Source organism: Lissotriton vulgaris, chromosome 1_1 (assembly GCF_964263255.1).
Source record: "Lissotriton vulgaris chromosome 1_1, aLisVul1.2, whole genome shotgun sequence".
Lineage (NCBI taxonomy): Eukaryota > Metazoa > Chordata > Amphibia > Caudata > Salamandridae > Lissotriton > Lissotriton vulgaris.
The window spans coordinates 1,773,013,907-1,773,035,813 of record NC_141685.1 but is presented as its reverse complement, the minus strand read 5'-3'; the positions used below and the strand labels follow the sequence as shown (position 1 = coordinate 1,773,035,813).

Here is a 21,907-nt window from a genome sequence, read left to right as displayed (position 1 = left end):
CAGGACAGCAAGCACAAGCAACGAGGGGGCAGGACAGCAAGCACAAGCAACGAGGGGGCAGGAGAGCAAGCACAAGCAACGAGGGGGGGCAGGACAGCAAGCACGAACAACCAGGGGGCAGGACAGCAAGCACAAGCAACGAGGGGGGGCAGGAGAGCAAGCACAAGCAACGAGGGGGGGCAGGAGAGCAAGCACAAGCAACGAGGGGGCAGGACAGCAAGCACATGCAACGAGGGGGGCAGGACAGCAAGCACGAGCAACAAGGGCGCAGGATAGCAAGCACAAACACGAGGGGGGCAGGGCAGCAATCACAAGCAATGAGGGGGCAAGACAGCAAGCACAAGCAACGAGGGGGCAGGACAGCAAGCACGAGGGTGCAGGACAGCAAGCACAACCAGTGAGGGGGGGGGCAGGAGAGCAAGCACAATCAGCGAGGGGGCAGGGGAGCAAGTACAAGCAATGAGCGGGCATGACAGCAAGCACAAGCAACGACGGAGCAGGGGAGCAAGCACAAGCAACGAGTGGGCAGGAGAGCAAGCACAAGCAACGAGGGGGCAGGACAGCAAGCACGAGCAACGAGGGGACAGGACAGCAAGCACGAGGTGGCAGGACAGCAAGCACGAGGTGGCAGGACAGCAAGCACAAGCAACGAGGGAGGCAGGAGAGCAAGCACAACCAGTGAGAGGGGGGCAAGAGAGCAAGCACAACCAGCGAGGGGGCAGGGGAGCAAGTGCAAGCAACGAGGGTGCATGACAGCAAGCACAAGCAACGAAGGAGCAGGAGAGCAAGCACAAGCAACGAGGGGGCAAGTGAGCAAGCACAAGCAACAAGGGGGGGACAGCAAGCACGAGCAACGAGGGGGCAGGACAGCAAGCACAAGCAACGAGGGGAGGTCAGGAGAGCAAGCACAAGCAACGAGGGGGCAGGACAGCAAGCACAAGCAACGAGGGGGCAAGACAGCAAGCACAAGCAACGAGGGGGGGCAGGAGAGCAAGCACAAGCAACGAGGGGGGGCAGGAGAGGAAGCACAAGCAACGAGGGGGGCAGGAGAGCAAGCACGAGCAACGAGGGGTCAGGACAGCAAGCACACGCAACGAGGGGGGGCAGGACAGCAAGCACAAGCAAAGAGGGGGGATCAGGACAGCAAGCACAAGCAATGAAGGGGCAGGACAGCAAGCACAAGCAACGAGGAGGGGCAGGAGAGCAAGCAAAAGCAACGAGGGGGGCAGGAGAGCAAGCACAAGCAACAAGGGGGCAGGACAGCAAGCACAAGCAACGAGGGGGGCAGGACAGCAAGCACGAGCAACGAGGGGGCAGGACAGCAAACACAAGCAATGAGGGGGGGCAGGACAGCAAGCACAAGCAACGAGGGGGGCAGGAGAGCAAGCACGAGCAACGAAGGGGTAGGGCAGCAAGCACACGCAACGAGGGGGCAGGACAGCAAGCACACGCAACGAGGGGGGCAGGAGAGCAACAAGGGGGGCAGGACAGCAAGCACAAGCAACGAGGGGGCAGGACAGCAAGCACAAGCAACGAGGGGGCAGGAGAGCAAGCACAAGCAACGAGGGGGGGCAGGACAGCAAGCACGAACAACCAGGGGGCAGGACAGCAAGCACAAGCAACGAGGGGGGGCAGGAGAGCAAGCACAAGCAACGAGGGGGGGCAGGAGAGCAAGCACAAGCAACGAGGGGGCAGGACAGCAAGCACATGCAACGAGGGGGGCAGGACAGCAAGCACGAGCAACAAGGGCGCAGGATAGCAAGCACAAACACGAGGGGGGCAGGGCAGCAAGCACAAGCAATGAGGGGGCAAGACAGCAAGCACAAGCAACGAGGGGGCAGGACAGCAAGCACGAGGGTGCAGGACAGCAAGCACGAGGTGGCAGGACAGCAAGCACAAGCAACGAGGGGGGCAGGAGAGCAAGCACAACCAGCGAGGGGGGGGCAGGAGAGCAAGCACAACCAGTGAGGGGGCAGGGGAGCAAGCACAAGCAACGAGGGGGCAGGAGAGCAAGCACAAGCAACAAGGGCGCAGGACAGCAAGCACGAGCAACGAGGGGGCAGGACAGCAAGCACAAGCAACGAGGGGGGCAGGAGAGCAAGCACAAGAAACGAGGGGGGAGGACAGCAAGCACATGCAACGAGGGGGGCAGGACAGCAAGCACGAGCAACAAGGGCGCAGGACAGCAAGCACAAGCAACGAGGGGGCAGGAGAGCAAGCACAAGCAACGAGGGGGGCAGGAGAGCAAGCACAAGAAACGAGGGGGCAGGACAGCAAGCACATGCAACGAGGTGGGCAGGACAGCAAGCACGAGCAACAAGGGCGCAGGACAGCAAGCACAAGCAACGAGGGGGGTAGGACAGCAAGCACAAGCAATGAGGGGGCAAGACAGCAAGCACAAGCAACGAGGGGGGCAGGAGAGCAAGCACAACCAGTGAGGGGGGGGGCAGGAGAGCAAGCACAATCAGCGAGGGGGCAGGTGAGCAAGTACAAGCAATGAGCGGGCATGACAGCAAGCACAAGCAACGAGGGAGCAGGGGAGCAAGCACAAGCAACGAGGGGGCAAGCCAGCAAGCACAAGCAACGAGGGGGGGCAGGAGAGCAAGCACAAGCAACGAGGGGGGGCAGGAGAGGAAGCACAAGCAACAAGGGGTCAGGACAGCAAGCACACGCAACGAGGGGGGGCAGGACAGCAAGCACAAGCAAAGAGGGGGGAGCAGGACAGCAAGCACAAGCAACGAAGGGGCAGGACAGCAAGCACAAGCAACGAGGAGGGGCAGGAGAGCAAGCACAAGCAACGAGGAGGGGCAGGAGAGCAAGCACAAGCAACAAGGGGGCAGGACAGCAAGCACAAGCAACGAGGGGGGCAGGAGAGCAAGCACAAGCAACGAGGGGGGCAGGAGAGCAAGCACGAGCAACGAGGGGTCAGGACAGCAAGCACACGCAACGAGGGGGGGCAGGACAGCAAGCACAAGCAAAGAGGGGGGAGCAGGACAGCAAGCACAAGCAACGAAGGGGCAGGACAGCAAGCACAAGCAACGAGGAGGGGCAGGAGAGCAAGCACAAGCAACGAGGGGAGGCAGGAGAGCAAGCACAAGCAACAAGGGGGCAGGACAGCAAGCACAAGCAACGAGGGGGCAGGACAGCAAGCACGAGCAACGAGGGGGCAGGACAGCAAACACAAGCAATGAGGGGGGCAGGAGAGCAAGCACGAGCAACGAGGGGTCAGGACAGCAAGCACACGCAACGAGGGGGGGCAGGACAGCAAGCACAAGCAAAGAGGGGGGAGCAGGACAGCAAGCACAAGCAACGAAGAGGGGCAGGAGAGCAAGCACAAGCAACGAGGGGGGGCAGGAGAGCAAGCACAAGCAACAAGGGGGCAGGACAGCAAGCACAAGCAACGAGGGGGGCAGGACAGCAAGCACGAGCAACGAGGGGGCAGGACAGCAAACACAAGCAATGAGGGGGGGGCAGGACAGCAAGCACAAGCAACGAGGGGGGCAGGAGAGCAAGCACGAGCAACGAGCGGGTAGGGCAGCAAGCACACGCAACGAGGGGGCAGGACAGCAAGCACACGCAACGAGGGGGGCAGGAGAGCAACAAGGGGGGCAGGACAGCAAGCACAAGCAACGAGGGGGCAGGACAGCAAGCACAAGCAACGAGGGGGGCAGGAGAGCAAGCACAAGCAACGAGGGGGGGGGCAGGACAGTAAGCACGAACAACCAGGGGGCAGGACAGCAAGCACAAGCAACGAGGGGGGGCAGGAGAGCAAGCACAAGCAACGAGGGGAGGCAGGAGAGCAAGCACAAGCAACGAGGGGGCAGGACAGCAAGCACATGCAACGAGGGGGGCAGGACAGCAAGCACGAGCAACAAGGGCGCAGGATAGCAAGCACAAGCGACGAGGGGGGCAGGGCAGCAAGCACAAGCAATGAGAGGGCAAGACAGCAAGCACAAGCAACGAGGGGGCAGGACAGCAAGCACGAGGGTGCAGGACAGCAAGCACGAGGTGGCAGGACAGCAAGCACAAGCAACGAGGGGGGCAGGAGAGCAAGCACAACCAGCGAGGGGGGCAGGAGAGCAAGCACAACCAGTGAGGGGGCAGGGGAGCAAGCACAAGCAACGAGGGGGCAGGAGAGCAAGCACAAGCAACAAGGGGGCAGGACAGCAAGCACGAGCAACGAGGGGGCAGGACAGCAAGCACAAGCAACGAGGGGGGGTCAGGAGAGCAAGCACAAGCAACGAGGGGGGCAGGACAGCAAGCACGAGCAACAAGGGCTGGGACAGCAAGCACAAGCAATGAGGGGGGCAGGACAGCTAGCACATGCAATGAGGGGGCAAGACAGCAAGCACAAGCAATGAAGGGGCAGGACAGCAAGCATGAGGGTGCAGGACAGCAAGCACGAGGTGGCAGGACAGCAAGCACAAGCAACGATGGGGCAGGAGAGCAAGCAGAAGCAATGAGGGGGGCAGGAGAGCAAGCACGAGCAACGAGGGGTCAGGACAGCAAGCACACGCAACAAGGGGGGGCAGGACAGCAAGCACAAGCAAAGAGGGGGGAGCAGGACAGCAAGCACAAGCAACGAAGGGGCAGGACAGCAAGCACAAGCAACGAGGAGGGGCAGGAGAGCAAGCACAAGCAACGAGGGGGGGCAGGAGAGCAAGCACAAGCAACAAGGGGGCAGGACAGCAAGCACAAGCAACGAGGGGGGCAGGACAGCAAGCACGAGCAACAAGGGCTGGGACATCAAGCACAAGCAATGAGGGGGCAGGACAGCTAGCACATGCAATGAGGGGGCAAGACAGCAAGCACAAGCAATGAGGGGGCAGGACAGCAAGCATGAGGGTGCAGGACAGCAAGCACGAGGTGGCAGGACAGCAAGCATAAGCAACGATGGGGCAGGAGAGCAAGCACAACCAGCGAGGTGGGGCAGGAGAGCAAGCACAACCAGTGAGGGGGCAGGGGAGCAAACACAAGCAACAAGGGGGCAGGAGAGCAAGCGCAAGCAACAAGGGGGCGGGACAGCAAGCACGAGCAACGAGGGGGCAGGACAGCAAGCACAAGCAACGAGGGGGGGTCAGGAGAGCAAGCACAAGCAACGAGGGGGCAGGACAGCAAGCACAAGCAACGAGGGGGCAAGACAGCAAGTACAAGCAACGAGGGGGGGCAGGAGAGCAAGCACAAGCAACGAGGGGGGGCAGGAGAGCAAGCACAAGCAACGAGGGGTCAGGACAGCAAGCACAAGCAACGATGGAGGCAGGACAGCAAGCACAAGCAAAGAGGGGGGGGCAGGACAGCAAGCACAAGCAATGAGGGGGCAGGACAGCAAGCACAAGCAACGAGGAGGGGCAGGAGAGCAAGCACAAGCAACGAGGGGGGGCAGGAGAGCAAGCACAAACAACAAGGGGGCAAGACAGCAAGCACAAGCAACGAGGGGGGGCAGGACAGCAAGCATGAGCAACGAGGGGGCAGGACAGCAAGCACAAGCAATGAAGGGGGGCAGGACAGGAAGCACAAGCAACGAGGGGGCAGGAGAGCAAGCATGAGCAATGAGGGTGCAGGACAGCAAGCACAAACAATGAGGGGGCAAGACAACAAGCACAAGCAACGAGGAGGGGCAGGACAGCAAGCACGAGCAACGAGTTGGGGCAGGACAGCAAGCACGAGCAACGAGGGGGGCAGGACAGCAAGCACGAGCAACAAGGGGGCAGGACAGCAAGCACTAACCGGAGGACTTGGCAGCTTCTCGACTTCTTGCGGCGGCGGTCGGGCAGAAATGGCGTCGGAAAAGCGCCGACATGTTCGCATTCGGGGCGTGGTTTTTGCTGTTGAGTGACAGATGACGTCACAGAGTTAAAAACTGCAAAAAACACACCCCCGAATCCGAAAAAGACAGGGCTTGAATGGAGTGACACCCCTCTCCTCCAATGGCTGGCCTCTGTTTAGGAAGCCACCCAATGGAGAAGAGGGGCGGGTTCAAGCCCCTATACTAAAAAACATTAAAACTCGGAGCGAGACTGCGCAAGCGCAGCCTACGGTCCGAGACCTAAAAAGGGAGAGACATACGCTGCAATGACTCTAGATTGGCAACCCAAAGGAAAGCTTTGCATATTAAGACACAAGACAGAACATAATAATACATTCATTGGTTCCAGTGATTGTGAGCATACCTTCGTACTAATGATAGGCGGAGGACTATATTTGGCAGGATTGGATCCAGTTTTTCCAGGAGTATATTTTGAGTGTGGGAAGAAAGCTTATTATGAATTGCCTAAACAATGGTATTGAGGTTGCTACATGGGAATAGTTTTTCCAAAACGTTATAATGTAATGAACACAATGGAATCAATTCTAGAAAACCTGCATGTTTTAGAGGAGGGATAACTGATGCTGAAATTATTGGGGATATGTTTGGAGTAATAATAACCTCCGTTGGGGTAATATTGAATTCACACATAATTCGAAAACTTTCAAAAGTAGTAGATCGATTATTGACAGATACTGCTAATGGATTTTTAGCAATTGACATAGAAAATGGTTGCTATTAGATCTATTATTTTATAAAAACCGACCTGCTTTAGATATACTCTTAGCAAAAGAAACCGGAGTATGTCGCATGCTGAAGGTTCAACAATGTTGCACTTATATGCCGGACAAAAGTTAAGATTTGAAGGGATATATAAGCAGTATTACTCATTTAGGAAAATAACTAACTGAACTAAAAGTAGATGGTGCTTGGGAGAAATTTGGTAAGGGAGTATCTTCTGTGGGAAACTGGTTTGCAGCACTGGGAAAAAGTTTAGTGGGAAAAATGCTAACACCATCAATACCAATTGCTATTGGATTATAAGTAATTAAGTAACTGTTCATAGTTGGAGGATTGTTACAAACTTTCTGATACCTTGAAGGAAAAACTCCTGGATAGAGGTTATGGGAAGGATGTAACAACATTGGAAAAAATGTGAGGTAGAGTACCCCCACATTACTAATGACTAGTCATGAAATTAGTGGAAGATGTTGTATACATTATGTGGTTAGGGTTAGAACTGAGGGTAGGCATCTAAAGTGTTGAGTCTGTCTACCCTGTTATAATCCATCAGATATAATTAGCCTTGTGGGTGAGATCTAATATAAAATAGACATAATTATAACTCTAGTAAAGGTAAGCAAAAACATTTTATATAAAAAAAATACACCTTTAGAGAGGTTGTTCATTCAAATCAAATCAAAATTACTTTATTCGGATACTTGATAAAGCATTCCATAAAAGCACAGTTCATAGTTTATACAGTTGAAAAATAAAAAGAGACAGTTAATGACGCAGTCAGATTATATCATAATTGATTTACGCAATCTAAAACAGTTTTTAAAAAGGCAGTAATAGAGGCAATTATGAATTCACAGTCCAAAAATTGCAGTGCCAAATATGCAGGGCGGTATTGCCTCAATCCTAGTTTTTAATCACAGGCATAATCCATCTTTTTTCTAGGGCTAAGATCAAATTTGCAGAAAAGCAAAATGTGTATAGAGGATTGTGCTGAAAGGTCATCGCAAGGGCATTTACTTAACGTTCTCGACCAGTCATTCAGTTCTGGAAAAACGTAATGACCTAAAGATGATGTTTAACCTGAAGCATGTCAGCAGAAATCTATCGTAGTCACTAGTGACCATCAAGATATATGGCTGGGTGTGCTCAAAGGCCAAAGTAAGGTGGTGGGATTGAACCGTAGACTTATCCATTTAAATCATGGTTCTCTTTTCACACAGATATCTTATACAACCAGTTTTTAGGTTCCTTCTGGAGACACTGCATATGGTGTTCAGATCGTTGTAGTATTCCTGATGCCCTAACTGGTCTAAGAAAGATTTGACATATTCTAACCATCTCATGCTTTTTACTCCATCAGGGACCATCGCGTCTTTTAAGATAAGGCGATTAAAAGCTGACTCTTCTGTGGTCCAAACCCTGTGCCAAAGGAGAACGGGCTGGATTAATTACGTCCTCCAGATAGGGTAGACCGAGTTCAGAGTGACAGATAAAATTGGGCGTGCTTTCCGGTACGGACAGAAGGTGTTTAAGAAACATATTTTCTGCCATTTGTAGTGAATTAACATTAGAAAAGCCCCAAATTCCTGCCCCATAGGTGGCAACCGCAATACATTTAGCCTTGTATATGTGTAGTAGTTCCCCTGGAGGGCATTTTCCTAGTTTTCTGCTAAAATTAACTAGAGCCATTAGTGACTTACTATACAGTAGCCTTCTGGATTTTACAGCACTGGTCCAGGTTCCTGTTTGTTCAAATAGAAGCCCTAGGTAAGAGAATGTTTTTGTGCACTCCATTACCTTATTGTTAATAAAGATGGTGTTACTCTTTTTGTTGGATCCATTGCCACAATTCATAACAAAAGTTTTTGAGCAATTGATTGTAAGACCCAATTTAATCATGAAGTTTGTGAAAGAGGTAACTACCCTTTGTAGGCCAAGGGACGTGCGTGACATGAGAACCACGTCATCTGCGTAGAGGAGCACAGGGATAGGGCGGGTGGCGGCTGATGGTAAGTCCCTGCACTCTTTTACCAAAGTCGCCTCTTGGTTATTTATGTACATAGTAAATGGAAAGGGGGCAAGGATGCAGCCTTGCCTAACGCCCTTCTTAACTTGAAAACTTTGTATACATTCTCCATCCCGCCCGAAACGCACCCTGGCCCTAGCACCCAAATAAAGCCGCCTTAGGAAGGAAATTAAAACCGGGTCTGCCCCCTGCTCCCCTAAAATTAACCATAGCTTTTCATGGGTTACGCAATCAAAAGAATCCGTTAAGTCAACGAAAGTTAAAAACAGCCTTTCACCTTTGGCTTTTACATATTTTTCCAGTAAAATATATAAATGTAATCCCTGGTCAATAGTGCCCAAACATTTACGAAAACCATATTGCACATCGCTTACGATTTTGTGTTCTTCAGCCCAACCCTGCAGTCTCTCTAAAATCACCTGTCCCTAAATCTTCACTGTGGAGTCCAGTAATGAAATAGGACCATAACAGGCAGGGCTCGACCTGTCTCCCTTTTTAAAAATAGATACGATTATAGAGTCATACCAAGTCGTTAAATGTCCCTGTGTGCAACACGCATTAAAAACGTTTGTTAAAATCGGCCCCCGTAGAGCCAGGTTAGACTTAAAAAGGTCCACCGGAATGCCATCATGGCCCGGCGCCTTGCCACCAACACTTACTCTTATGGTGTTATTGATCATATATGGGTAATACTCAATAATAAAGAAAGAGTACAAATATGAACAAGGATAACAGGGGCATGATGTTGGTTATTAGTTTAAAGAGCAGCAATCATACATGTACAAGGGATGGCTACCCATCAACAGGGGATGGAGAAAATAATGGATAAACCCGTCATAATGGGATCATCCACTATGAGCAAAGAGTGATAATAACGGATTGATCCGTCCGTGCTCAGTGTTTTCATTATAGTATTGAAAATCATTCTCCAGGCAGAGAAAGACTCCTAAAACCATAAAAATTAAAAGGGTTTCAAAGATTATGGGTATATAAGCTAACCCAGAGAAAAAATTAATCAGTGCCTTACAATCAGTGGGAGCATTATAACGAATTATCCCCGCACTGTGTATACAAACTTACAGAATAAGCGCCACTCCAAGATGGCGGAACCTTTGTGGGTACGCAAGCCACATGATGTTGATGCTATAGAGGAGGCACTGTGTATAAAGTGAGCGTAGGTTCAGGCAAAACTCTTTTCACAGCTCCGGAGTCGTGGCATGGAGTTAGGACTGGATCGTGCGGTTACCATCAGATTTAAAAGGTGAAGGGGCGGTGACGTTGATAGATGGGGATATACGTATAGTTGTGTTTGTAACAAAGGGAGCTAACTGGATCTCTGTTTTATTTATTTATTTATCTCTCACCATTCTAGCTACAGGAACGTGTGCCAGTCCTGTGTTTCAATTTAATGAATGAATAAGCACATTGAATGAGGTGAGGTAATGTAGTCTATGAGATTTGGGAGTTACAACTAGATGTAAGGGGTCAACAAAAGAATATGACGTATGTTCCCTTTCCTTTTTCTATTCTACATCATAGCCACAGTTATATCAGATGACATCATAGTTTCCACATACCCTGAGTGGAGATACTAATTAAATTGAAGGCGAGGAATTGATCAGGTGAAGGGGTCATGTGGCTTTCACTAAGGGATAGGGAGAGAAAAATATGTGGGCGAATGGGCACCCTGGGTCGTACCGGTAAGATGCATTTACAAAAGTATGAATGAGCATGATTGCACTTTGGGCTGCACCTGGTGGTGGAAGGGGAATGGAGGCATGAGTGGTAGTAAACTCACTGTTGGAGCACTTATTGGTGGTTTCTAAATACATTTTAAAAATTCTGCTTGATAAGCAAGATATGTTTTGGATTAAAAAATGCACACAATGTCATTGTTAGGCACAATTTGGATGTGGAGAATTGGATTTTTGTAATGCAATAGGTTTCCCATTGTGTGAATAAAAATTCTCTTATTTCTTTTAATAGGTTTTTATGAAAAATCTCTCTATTTTTTAAACAAATGCGGAAAAGAGAAGAGTGAATTACTTGTTTGCCCTGATGAAGGTGGTCCGATTGATGTAATCCACCAAAATGCGTTGACGCTGGAATTTCTGTTAAATTTGTCAAAAACAGTACATTTATGAGAATTTATCTCTCTGTGGTGTGCTGTCTATTTAAAAAAAATTAACAAATACATAACAAATTTGAGTGTCTTTTAACATTTGTTTCCAGGGGGCTGTTGAAACGTTGACATTTTGGAAAAGTGTAAAATATTACATTCTTAAATTAAATTGAATGTATTTTGGTATTTTCTAAATTGTACATTTTTATTAAATTATTGTGGGATTTTGATTAAATAATTTTTATAGGTGCTTTGACATCCTGAGTTGGTGTGTTACCTGATGAATTGTTGTTGACTGCACATGGTTGATGTGGATATCTGTTTATGAGAGTATGTTTGGAAGCATCTCAAAAGAGAACATTCATTTTTGACTTATTAGTAATGGTACTAATGTACCGATATTGTAAACATAAAAGCAGTTGTAAAGATCCTAGAGGACGAAAAAGAAATAGAGCAGAAATTGAACTAGAAGATAGAAAATTTGGTTTTCATGATGATATGAAAAATCTGGAACAAGTTAGACTGAAAAGAAGACAACTGCATTCTAATGTGACATCAGAATAAGATCAAAAGGTAAGATAAGTTTGTGTGATGGCTTGATTCACCATCAGGGGGGGATTGATGGAGCATAAAGGTTAGATAACGCTGGTTGCCTTTATCAATTATCAGTTTCAAAAGCGATATACTATAATTATTTTTTATATAAGGCATGTATAGGAAGAAAACTGTCTTCCTTACCAACTTCTACCCCTAGCACGAATTGTACTGCTGATTTCAGAAGTTTGGTTTTTCGGAATCTTATGATCATTTGATGTACAAATGTCTGGCTCCCGTTTGAAGCCATCCTTGATGTTCCTTTTTGTTTTAAAATAAGTATGCTTGACCTGCATCACGTCCTCACCTTGCACTATTTCCTACCACTTCAACCCCCCCCCCTCCCTTCCTTTGTCATTGGGCACTATTATCTGTGAAGTTATGATCTCATGCAATGTACCTGAATACGAGTGTGAGTACCTTGTGATTAAATAACACTGTACTCCAGAGTCTAATGATTTTCTTGATTCTTTGATACAAGTTATTCTTATTATTTTGTCCTTCTGTTCTGGGACCCCTCTCTTTCTACTAGTATATACCCAGGTCCCAGTGACTTCTCTATGGGTTCACCCTACTTTGTGTAACGTTGGTTATGGATGGGTCACAGTTTTCTGTGCACTGCACAAACCCCTGTGTGCGCAAGGATTATAATTTTGAGTTATAGGGTATTTACGTACCTGGTAATTATCAGGTGCAATAATAGCCTTGACATTTCCTAGCTCCAAAGATTTCAACCACCCCGTTTTCGAGACTGGTGCAACCGCAGATATTCTCAGGATAGATGTAACAATCCCTGAAGGTAGTGGGGTCCTTCAGTAAATGAGAGTGATTAACTTTGTCCTTATACCTACCCTAAATGTAACCCACATAATTACTGTTATGCAAACTATATGAAGAGCTCTGATGCCCTCGGATAAAGTTTGTGCTATACAAAACTCAATAAAGAAAATAAATTACAGATGCACAACTTTGCGACCCTTCCACATTGGGTGGATTTATGTTTACTAAGGCAGTGTTTGACAGACTCTAGACCAGGGCTTTAAGTGGGTCGGGTTCTTCTGGGCCTCAGACCTGGTAGTTTACAACGGGCTTTGAAACTAGTCCCTTTCGGGACCAGTTATCATGCCCTTAACTGTCCATGCAAAAACAGTGATCTATTTCTGAACAATGGGTGTAAAAAACATTAAGGTAACCCATGTCGTTCTTGTTTATGTTTCACATGCTTTACTTAATCTTGCATTCCCTATGAGTGTTTTCTTTTTCCTGGATGCTGTGTTACTTTTTTTTTCCAGGCAGCATATTACTATTATCTAATCAATACTTTGAATTGAGTCGCATCCAGGTGTTCATAATAAGGCACAATTGAGTTGGCCTGAAGACAGCTCGAGTTTCTCACAGTGCCTGTCAGGGGCATAAAGATGTTCAGAATACGGGCTCATTCATTTCTTGGCCTCTCTGAAAAGGGACAGAACAAAGGTCAGGTATGCCAGTTGCAGTTGTCATTCAATGCAAATGTGTGGGTAGGGTGGCACTCTACGTGAATTATAGTGTTATGTTTAAGCCACACCCTCAATTACTTAGGCCTCTCCCCATTTATGGACCCCCCTACTTTTTCATCTCACTTAAAGTTCTGCTCTAGACTATTTCATAAAAATAATGAAAATGGGTGGAGATGGTTTTGTCCCTTTCTTTTTTTCCGGTTTGAGTAGTTTCATCCTTCTATATGCGGTAGTGTTTGTTGCTTTCCACTCCTTGTTTCGTACACTGACCTGGATGCCAGCAGCGGTGCACAAAATGTCAACTCAAACCAGGCGAAGGTGCTGCATGGAAGCAGCGTTTTGGTTTTCCTGTCACAGCCCTTCTTCCACCGCACAAAGAGCGTCTGTGAAGAAATGCTTTCACACTTAACTGGCTGAAGTAATGTCTACTAACCTTCAGGAAGCTGAAAGGGAGTTTGTTTGAGAGATTATGTCATTCACTGACTGTTCGCGCAAGTGCCAGGAGACACACGCACTTAGGTTCCTTTAGTAATCAACATCACCTGCTTCCATCACATGAACGATCTCAACATGGTTTTACTTTTGTGCACCCACAAGTTGCCATCTGACAAAAGAAAATGAAAACTCACTGTGCAGCTTTTTAAACAATGCCACTTGTTCCTCAGAGCATTCATTGTGAATATTAATCGGCCACCTGTCTTGTAACATTTTGCAAAACCATTTAATGTGGTGTTTTCGGATGGAAAAGTCCCTCGCATAGGTGGACGTGCACCTCTGCCCTGAGTGCCCCAGCTGTAATGATGTCTGGATCACTGATGCTGTTTTTTGTTGTCATAGATAGCATGGATCATCAGGCCCGGCTGGCTCCAGGAATTTTCATTTGGGTGGGCCAAGGGTGCATTCTTGTGGGCCACTGCGGGCCCAATTTGTCGGTTATATGTCTAGCCCGCCCTGCTTCAGAGTCCTCCTTTATCTCTTCTTAGTCTTACAAGGCCCAGTAAAACGCATTTGTTTCCAATCTCTTTGTAAATGTTATCACTCTCAAAAAGTGTTTTTTTCCATGAGATGTCCCTTTGATGGGAAGTGGGGGTTTCCGAGGTGGGAGTGTCAGGCAAGTGACACTTTTTTCGGGCTCTCCCCCTGACCTTCTTGGATACCCTCACTGGGGAGAAGCAAGCAATTATTGAGGAGGACTGATGCCAATTGTCTTTCTCTCTCCACACATTTGTCTCCCTAGGTCCTCGTACAGGCACTACAATAGCAAACATAAGTAGTGCCTCCTGGATAGTAGTTAGCTATTAGCATCACCATTTAGTGTAGAAAGCCACCAGGACCTTGCGCTCCTCTCATGGTAACCTGGCCACTGTTCAAAGAGTTAGGAAGGCCCGAACTGGAGGGCGCCGCTTTTTGGTCACTGCTGCAACCCTGTGGAACTCCCTTCCGATCAGTCTTCGATCCGAACCGATCTACTAGAAATTTCGTAAACTCCTGAAGACGCACCTGTTCCCACAAGATCCATAATATCACCCCTTGCCCCCCCCCCCCCCCCCCCCAGCTCCCCTCAGCTATCCTCTGTACTCCAGCGCTGGGACGCTCCCGGGCAGCCATGCGCTTTATAAATCCTTTTTCCTTTCATTCATTCATTTCATTCATTCATATATTTATCCTTTTTTCACTTTTTCACATTATAGGTCCTGAAGAATTACCACGGTATTTTTAACCAATTAGGCAAAAAACATGTCGACCCAGAGAGCAGTCAGAAACGAAGTACTGATATGGTTGTTTTATTGTTGTTTTCAGCACATCCTGATGAAGGGCACAAGATGCCCGAAATGCATTGATGTTTTGAAATAAATGCTGTTTTTGGACAAACCCCTGCACTTGTCGTGTTTAAGCAAGAGGTCCAGAGGGCACAGCTTTTACATTAGAAGCTTTGAAAATGGCACAAAACCCCGCGTGTGGATTGAAGGAAATGCTGAATATTTAAAATGACATACAGAGAATGGCTTACACAGATTAACATTGGTTGAAAAATTAAGGAGATGAACTGTTGGCCAAAGCGGCGCTACGTAAGCTGCGCGGCCGGTTTGGAGCATAATGTTGCCCCTTCTATATATGTGACCCAGAGAGCAGAGCATAATGTCAAATGACCACCCCTCGACAGGGTAACTGCCACTCTAAAACTTTTTTTAACAAGGTGGCTTACCAGCCGAAATAAAACTTTATTTGGAATATCCAACCTTTTTTAACACACTCACTGCACTCCACCATATCTACACCTTCACAGGCCACACACCCCCACTTCATCATACGGCCAAGGAACAAAATATCTCCGACAAAGAACCCCTTCGCGGGTGCTCGTTAGGCATTGTAGCGCCGGCCCAACGAGGAGCAGATCCAGATGATGAAGCATGACACCTAGCTTGCTGGATGTGTGAGGACACTAGTTCTGCAAAAGCAGGATTCCAACATCCCTCTTCCTCCTAGCGTCTTCTGATACCCCCTCCACGACCACTGACTTGCTGGTGGTTGGTTTCCACATCTAGATTCCCTAGTCTCTAATCTTAGAGGAACAGTCTCCATCTCCTTGTTCTGCATGACCCAAATTGGGCACGGATACTGAACCTCATTAAAAAGCCCTCTTGTCCCAAACTTTGGTAAAGATGGATACCCTCACTGCCATCCTCCCAACAGTGCCCCTCATCTCTCTATAGCCCCTCTCCCTCATGACCTTTCCTCAAACTCCCTCACTACTACCTTCCACCAGTGCCCCTCATCTCTCCATAGCTTCCCTCTATTTACCTCATTCTCGGATTCCCTCACTGCCAACCTCCTCCAGTGCTCCTCATCTCTCCATATCCCCTCTCTCATATGCATTTCATTTGTTGTATCGCTCTACTCATATCAGTGTAGGGTCTCACAGTACTTTAAATCACTCACACATTATACAAAGACAATGAATCATTCAAATATGTAAATCAGTCTACACGGAATGTCACATAAGCAAATGAGGATTACAAGGTGTAGGAATCACATGTTATCAGCAGCACACCCTGTGGGCTCTAAAAAGCCTTGCTAACATTCTTTCAGAACTCTCTCATCCACCGGGACTATTTACATATGCAGTCGTTTCCTTCACTGCACTACTCTACCTACACGACACGACACCCAGCACTGTAGTGAAGCTCAGTCAAAACACAGCTCTATCCCTCAGGATATCGCACGTGCACTCTAAATGGAATGCCGGCTAAGGGCAAGAAGAGCCATTTTACATATTGGCACAATCAGGTATGAACTGGAAACGGGGCCTCCTTTGCTCTGTATGTGTGAGGGTAAGCGAGCTTGAACTCTTGGCCCCTAAAGCATACTTATGGTGCTGCTGAGTGTACACTCTCATGGGGGTATACCTTTATGATAACTCGCCCCTCCACTTTGCCTACTTGGAAATCGCTCTTTGGTTTCTTCATGATGTAAGAAGGGCAAATACATAATTGCATATATTTTGTAACCAGTGCCTTGCTGTCTAATAAATAAAATACTGCCCACACCAATCCAAACAACTTCATTCTTGTGTTCATTTAACTTCAGCTTGCAAATAAAATAAACACATCAAAGACTGACTCAATTTCATATAACCGTTACTATCTAGTTATAGACCTATGTCCCCCAAGCCATATACGAGCTTCTGGTTCCAAGTAAGCTACAAGTGACAACTACTGTCCTTGAGTGAACAAATTTAGATCATATCAAAATCTACCTCAATATCTCATTGTGAAAATACATTTCTCCATGTTATCCACAATTTACCCATGGGGAAAATAAGAGAAATTGTGAATCTGAATAGGCTACACTTCTCTTTTCTTTAGAAAGTCCAGAACCCCTCCTACCTTCCTCACATCAAAGGGTCAGCACCATGACCTATCTTGTTTTTTATGGTTTCGCTCAACCTTTTTCCCACGTAGCACACTCACCATTCACTCCATGCCAGCCCTACTAGTCAGTGAAAACATGGAAAAAGGGTGTTTGACATTACGGTTTACCTCAGAGTCCACCTCTCAATCTGCAGTGTTCATGTAGAACACTGCTTTCAGGATAAACCTTAGATTGGACCTACGCAGTGCTCTAAGTTATTGGGTTATCAGGGGCTAAATGTATGGCCAACGGCATCAAGACTTCAGCTCCCGGCCAACGCCCCTTCTCTCGTCAGGTCCTATCTCCCCCTCCTCACGTTCTCATTCACTTCAGTATCAGCCCCACTGATTCAAGTTTTATAAGGTGATGGAACATTCTGCACACCACCACTAATGCATACACCAATGGCACTTATAAATAAGCCTCGAACAGCCTGTTGAAAGTAGTGCCATATCTGTAAAATAGGACAAACAACTCTATGAATCGTGTTCAAATTAAGTGTCTCTGGAAATATTCCAAAGTACTATGGGGCCTATTAGGATGGCGGATGGACCTGCGTCCTTCCGCCACCCCCGAGGTGGAGGGACCGTCCGCAGAGACAGCGGAGGTCCCTCCGGTGCAATTAGGATGTGACCTCCACCCTGGCGGTCACATCCTGTATCTTTAACCTTGGGGCGGGTGCTGCTTGAAGCAGCACCCGCCGCAAGGTTGAAAATGCATGTTTAACATTTACATGCACAAAGCGGCAGGCACCGCGCGGTGCCTGCCGCTTTGTGCATGTAAATGCTGGGGAGCACCATAGGTACCCCCCATGTCCTCCCCAACACCCTGGGGGCCTGCAACGGGCCCCCAAACACCAAAGGCCACATGCTTTTCCACGGCGGAAAACCCGCAGTGGAAAAGCATGTTTCCGCATGCATCCTAATATGGCTGGAGGTATCTGATAGACACCGCCACCATATTTGAGCTTTTCCGCTGCGGGACCGTGGCGTAAAAGCGGTGGACGGTCTCCCGGCCTCAGATGACCCCCCTGCCATCCTAAACTGGCGGGGGGTCTTTCCAATCACCGCAGTGGTGAATCTGCATCCTCTGGGCCAGCAGTGGCTTCCGCCGGCACGGAGAATGCGGATTCACCGCAATCCTAATCGGCCCCATAGTGTACATATCAGTGGTGGCTCGCAGAGGGAGTGCTGCGGGGTGGGGGAGAGGTAGGGTAGGGGAAGGGGGGCCGGGGGGTAGTGGAGTCTGACATACCAGGGACAGGAGTAAGGTAAGTGATTAAATAAATAGAACTATTTACCTTGCGCTCGCAGCATCGCCTACTCGGCAATGCAGTGCATGCAAGGTAAATTGTTACATTTATTTAATTACTTACCTAACTCCTGTCCCTCATATGTCGGAGTCCACTACAAACCCCCCTCCCCCCCTCTGTTCTGGTAAATATAAGGACACCCTGTTACTGATACACGTTCCAAGAACAGGGAAAATACAATTGTTCATTAAGAGTCACTAGGCAACTCCTTAGTCAAGGACGTGGTAGACCCTCAACCCACGATGACAGCATTCAACTCAATGTACCACTAAGACATTATGAAAAGCCAATTTTGTTTAGTACAAAACTGTGATTAAAAAACGAAAATACATGAATTCATGGGCTTCAATTTCACTCAAAACTGGGGTGCAATTTCACTCAACGCTGAACATAGATAAAGAAACAGTACAATAATACAATGTCTGACAACAAATATCATGAAACTATAGCACAAGAAGCATAATCAAGCTATGTCTTAATAGGAAAGAAATACACCATCACAATATGTAAAAATATATCACAAAACATGCTATTGTACATGGTGTAAGAAAGAAAACATGAACAACTATCAGATCAGAAAAAATGAGAAACAACAAGGTAAAAAAAATACTCTGAATATCCCTATCCCTGCCCTCACCGTCTTACCAGTGCCCCCGCACCCCAAAATACCACAGTTAATACATACCGAACTCTGCCCCCATCAACGTATGAACAGTCTGCATAAAGGGAGCTTTATTGTTTTGATTAATTAAAATCATTGACAATGCACAGGTCAATACATGTTTTTTACAAAAGATGTCAAATAGTACTGTACAATACAAACTTGCGAAAAATGATGCTTTAAACTTAGAAATACATCTTAAAACCTTGTGCAAATGCACGTGCAGTATTGCAAAACCGCTGTTTAAAATGTCACCCAGCGCCAGCCACTTCGAGGAATGTGACCGACGTCAGATTACCTATGTGCCAGGTTCGGGATGTTCTTTGTTTAGTTTGAAAACCCGGAGAGCTCTCAGCGTCCTCGGGCAAGTGAATTCTCTACGGTGCCTCTCCAATTAGTTAAGGATAAGTGATTGTGAGAATTTGTCAATTTCAAGGGTTAACCATTAACTCTTGCATAAGTCTTTACACTTTTAAGGCAGAATGTTGTATTGCTCGGTGTAGGTTTAAATCTCTCAGTAAACAGGAGTCTAGTTAATAAACTAACACCCTCCAAAGTAGATAGATAACTTTAGTGAAAGGAGACTCAGGGTAAGCAAATGAACTCAAGGCCTTACACCCAGCAGAGGTAAGGCAAGAGTGCCTTAGGCCCCAATGGAAGGAAGGAAATTGCCCCAGCCCCTTCTTGAGTAGCAAAAGGCAGGTATAATTATAGAACAGTGGGCCAACCACACCCATGGGCCTCGGGGCCACGGCACCTTCAGCGCCATTAGTAGCTACGCCCTTATACACCAACGCTACAAACATCCCCACTATATGCCTACAATCCCGGTTCAGGGGCACACTGCCGAATTTTTAAGAAATATTTTTATATTTAGCTTTCTCCGCTCGTTATAAACAAGTAAGTACTGGTCCGAGACGCTCCTGTTAATATTAGACTTATCCAAAGCCTCGCCTCATAGTGGAAATAAGGTTTGACTGTACTAGATGGGTAGATGCCAGTGTTCTTTACACAGGCACTATTTAAGATTAAATAACGGAAAAATATCCATGTGTATAAGGGCTCCATACTTTCTATGCCAAACAGACCATAGAGTTCATAAACGATAGATAAGCACCTATTTGTAAAAGACGTTCATACCTTCTTTGCAAAATAGATCATAGAGTCTTAAGATGACCAAATAGACACAATCGAGGTTTTAAAAAGAATGCACCATGAGTGGAATTCTTATAGTGTCTTCAAGCATTATCTTTCTGTAGACACATCGCATGGTCATGTTATATTCATAGAGCCCGCCCATACACAACTTGCCAGATAGATATATTGGTGAACAACATCGAGAACTGACCATTAAATACAGGTCTTTTCATTCTCGTTATAATCTTCCTCTGACAACAAAATTAGCTAGTTTGTCAGACACTGTCTAGTTCAACAATATACGCTAGAATACTTTTTTGCTAATTGAGACGTTTTTAACATTTACAGACTTCATCATTTCCCACCTGCAAATGGAAAATATTGATCTAAATTAAGTTTCCTTATGAATCATCTTCTATAGGATCCTTGCTTTATTCGCATGTTTCTGTTATAAGTAGGTATGTGATCTTCTCGCAGCCACCCTCACCACATTTTGTAGCATTCATAACCAATTCAGTTAGGACATGAGTCCGTTTCATTTGTAATGTTTCAGATCATCACGGGCGCAGAGTATGAGCCCTAGAAATCATCAGGAAAGTTCTTTCCACATTTTCAAATCTGGAACACCATAGAATGTCCATCTCAGTCGTCTGATCAAGTAGGTAAATTTCCACGTTGCATCATTGGTTATAAACCTTTTTAGTTGGAGACACATTAAACAATACATTTTCCATTTTTGTATTCATAGTTTGTCTGGAAACATCAACTCCTTAGGATAACACAGTAAACATCGCACAGGTCACATCATCGGAGTCTCTCCAGCTAATAATAAAGGTCTGTAGAATATGCACCGTTAGTAACCCATTAGAAAGGCTATTGCTCTGTTTCTTACATAATTCGGTTTTCATATAACATCGCATCAATTATTTTCTCTGTGAGTCCCAGAGAGGATAATTTATGCAGATGTACTCACACACTCACCTTTATCCGCTGATGAGTTCGTAAGATGAGATTCTAGATGAAAAAGTTTTTAATTCAAGATGCACTATGTTTTGTAAATATTGTATATATTTAAATATGTATAGTAATGTTCAGTGAGATTAGAATGTGAATAGTGGTATAGTACAGTCATATAAATGCGTGTATTAGTATTAAAATCAGCTAGTTTGATTCGACACATGACCCTTTGGTGTTAGAGAAGCTCCCTATTTGTAAATATCAATCCTATAGATTATCAAAGTGAATGTAAATAGTGCAATCAGTGAGACGCTGTGAATTGAAATCAAATTTGTAAGATTAATAAACTAAAATCAAGTTTTTTTCTATTATAGTATCAACCTGTTATATATAGCAAATACAGAATTCCTGAGGAAGGCTAACCGTCGAAACGCGTTGAAGAGGAATTGGTTCTGTATTTCAACAAAAGACTGATCAACTTATTGTGATTTATCTGTGTTTGTAATTTATTAATTTTTGCACATGGTCACTTGTAACTGGATACTATTTGTACAGTCACAAAACATGTAAAGTTTAAAAAAAATATATAGATATAAAAATGTGAACAAACTTTTTGATATAATTAATAAAATTAAACAAAAAATAGATCATACAAAAAAATTCATTAGTACCTGAATCTTCTTTCAGCGTCTTAACTGTGTGATTTAAATCCTTGCACATAACCCGGTGCAAATTCCAATTTTTCCTAAAAGCACCCTGTTACTGATACACGTTACAAGAACAGGGAAAATACAATTGTTCATTAAGAGTCACTAGGCAACTACTTAGTCAAGGACGTGGTAGACCCTCAACCCACGAGGACAGCATTCAACTCAATGTACCACTAAGAAATTATGAAAAGCCAATTTTGTTTAGTACAAAACTGTGATTAAAAAACGAAAATACATGAATTCATGGGCTTCAATTTCACTCAACACTGGGGTGCAATTTCACTCAACGCTGAACATAGATAAAGAAACAGTACAATAATACAATGTCTGACAAAAAAATATCATGAAACTATAGCACAAGAAGCATAATCAAGCTATGTCTTAATAGGAAAGAAATGCACCATCACAATATATAAAAATATATCACAAA

General features: G+C 46.3%; 1 long non-coding RNA gene across 1 annotated transcript; it reads left to right on the top strand.

Annotated features, from left to right (window-relative positions):
- Window positions 1-9,756: 9,756 nt before the first annotated feature.
- Window positions 9,757-10,267, top strand: LOC147751193 (uncharacterized). Its single transcript, XR_015299955.1, has 3 exons — window positions 9,757-9,834; window positions 9,946-10,007; window positions 10,119-10,267. It is a non-coding gene; the product is annotated as an uncharacterized LOC147751193 (long non-coding RNA).
- The last annotated feature ends 11,640 nt before the right edge of the window (window positions 10,268-21,907 follow it).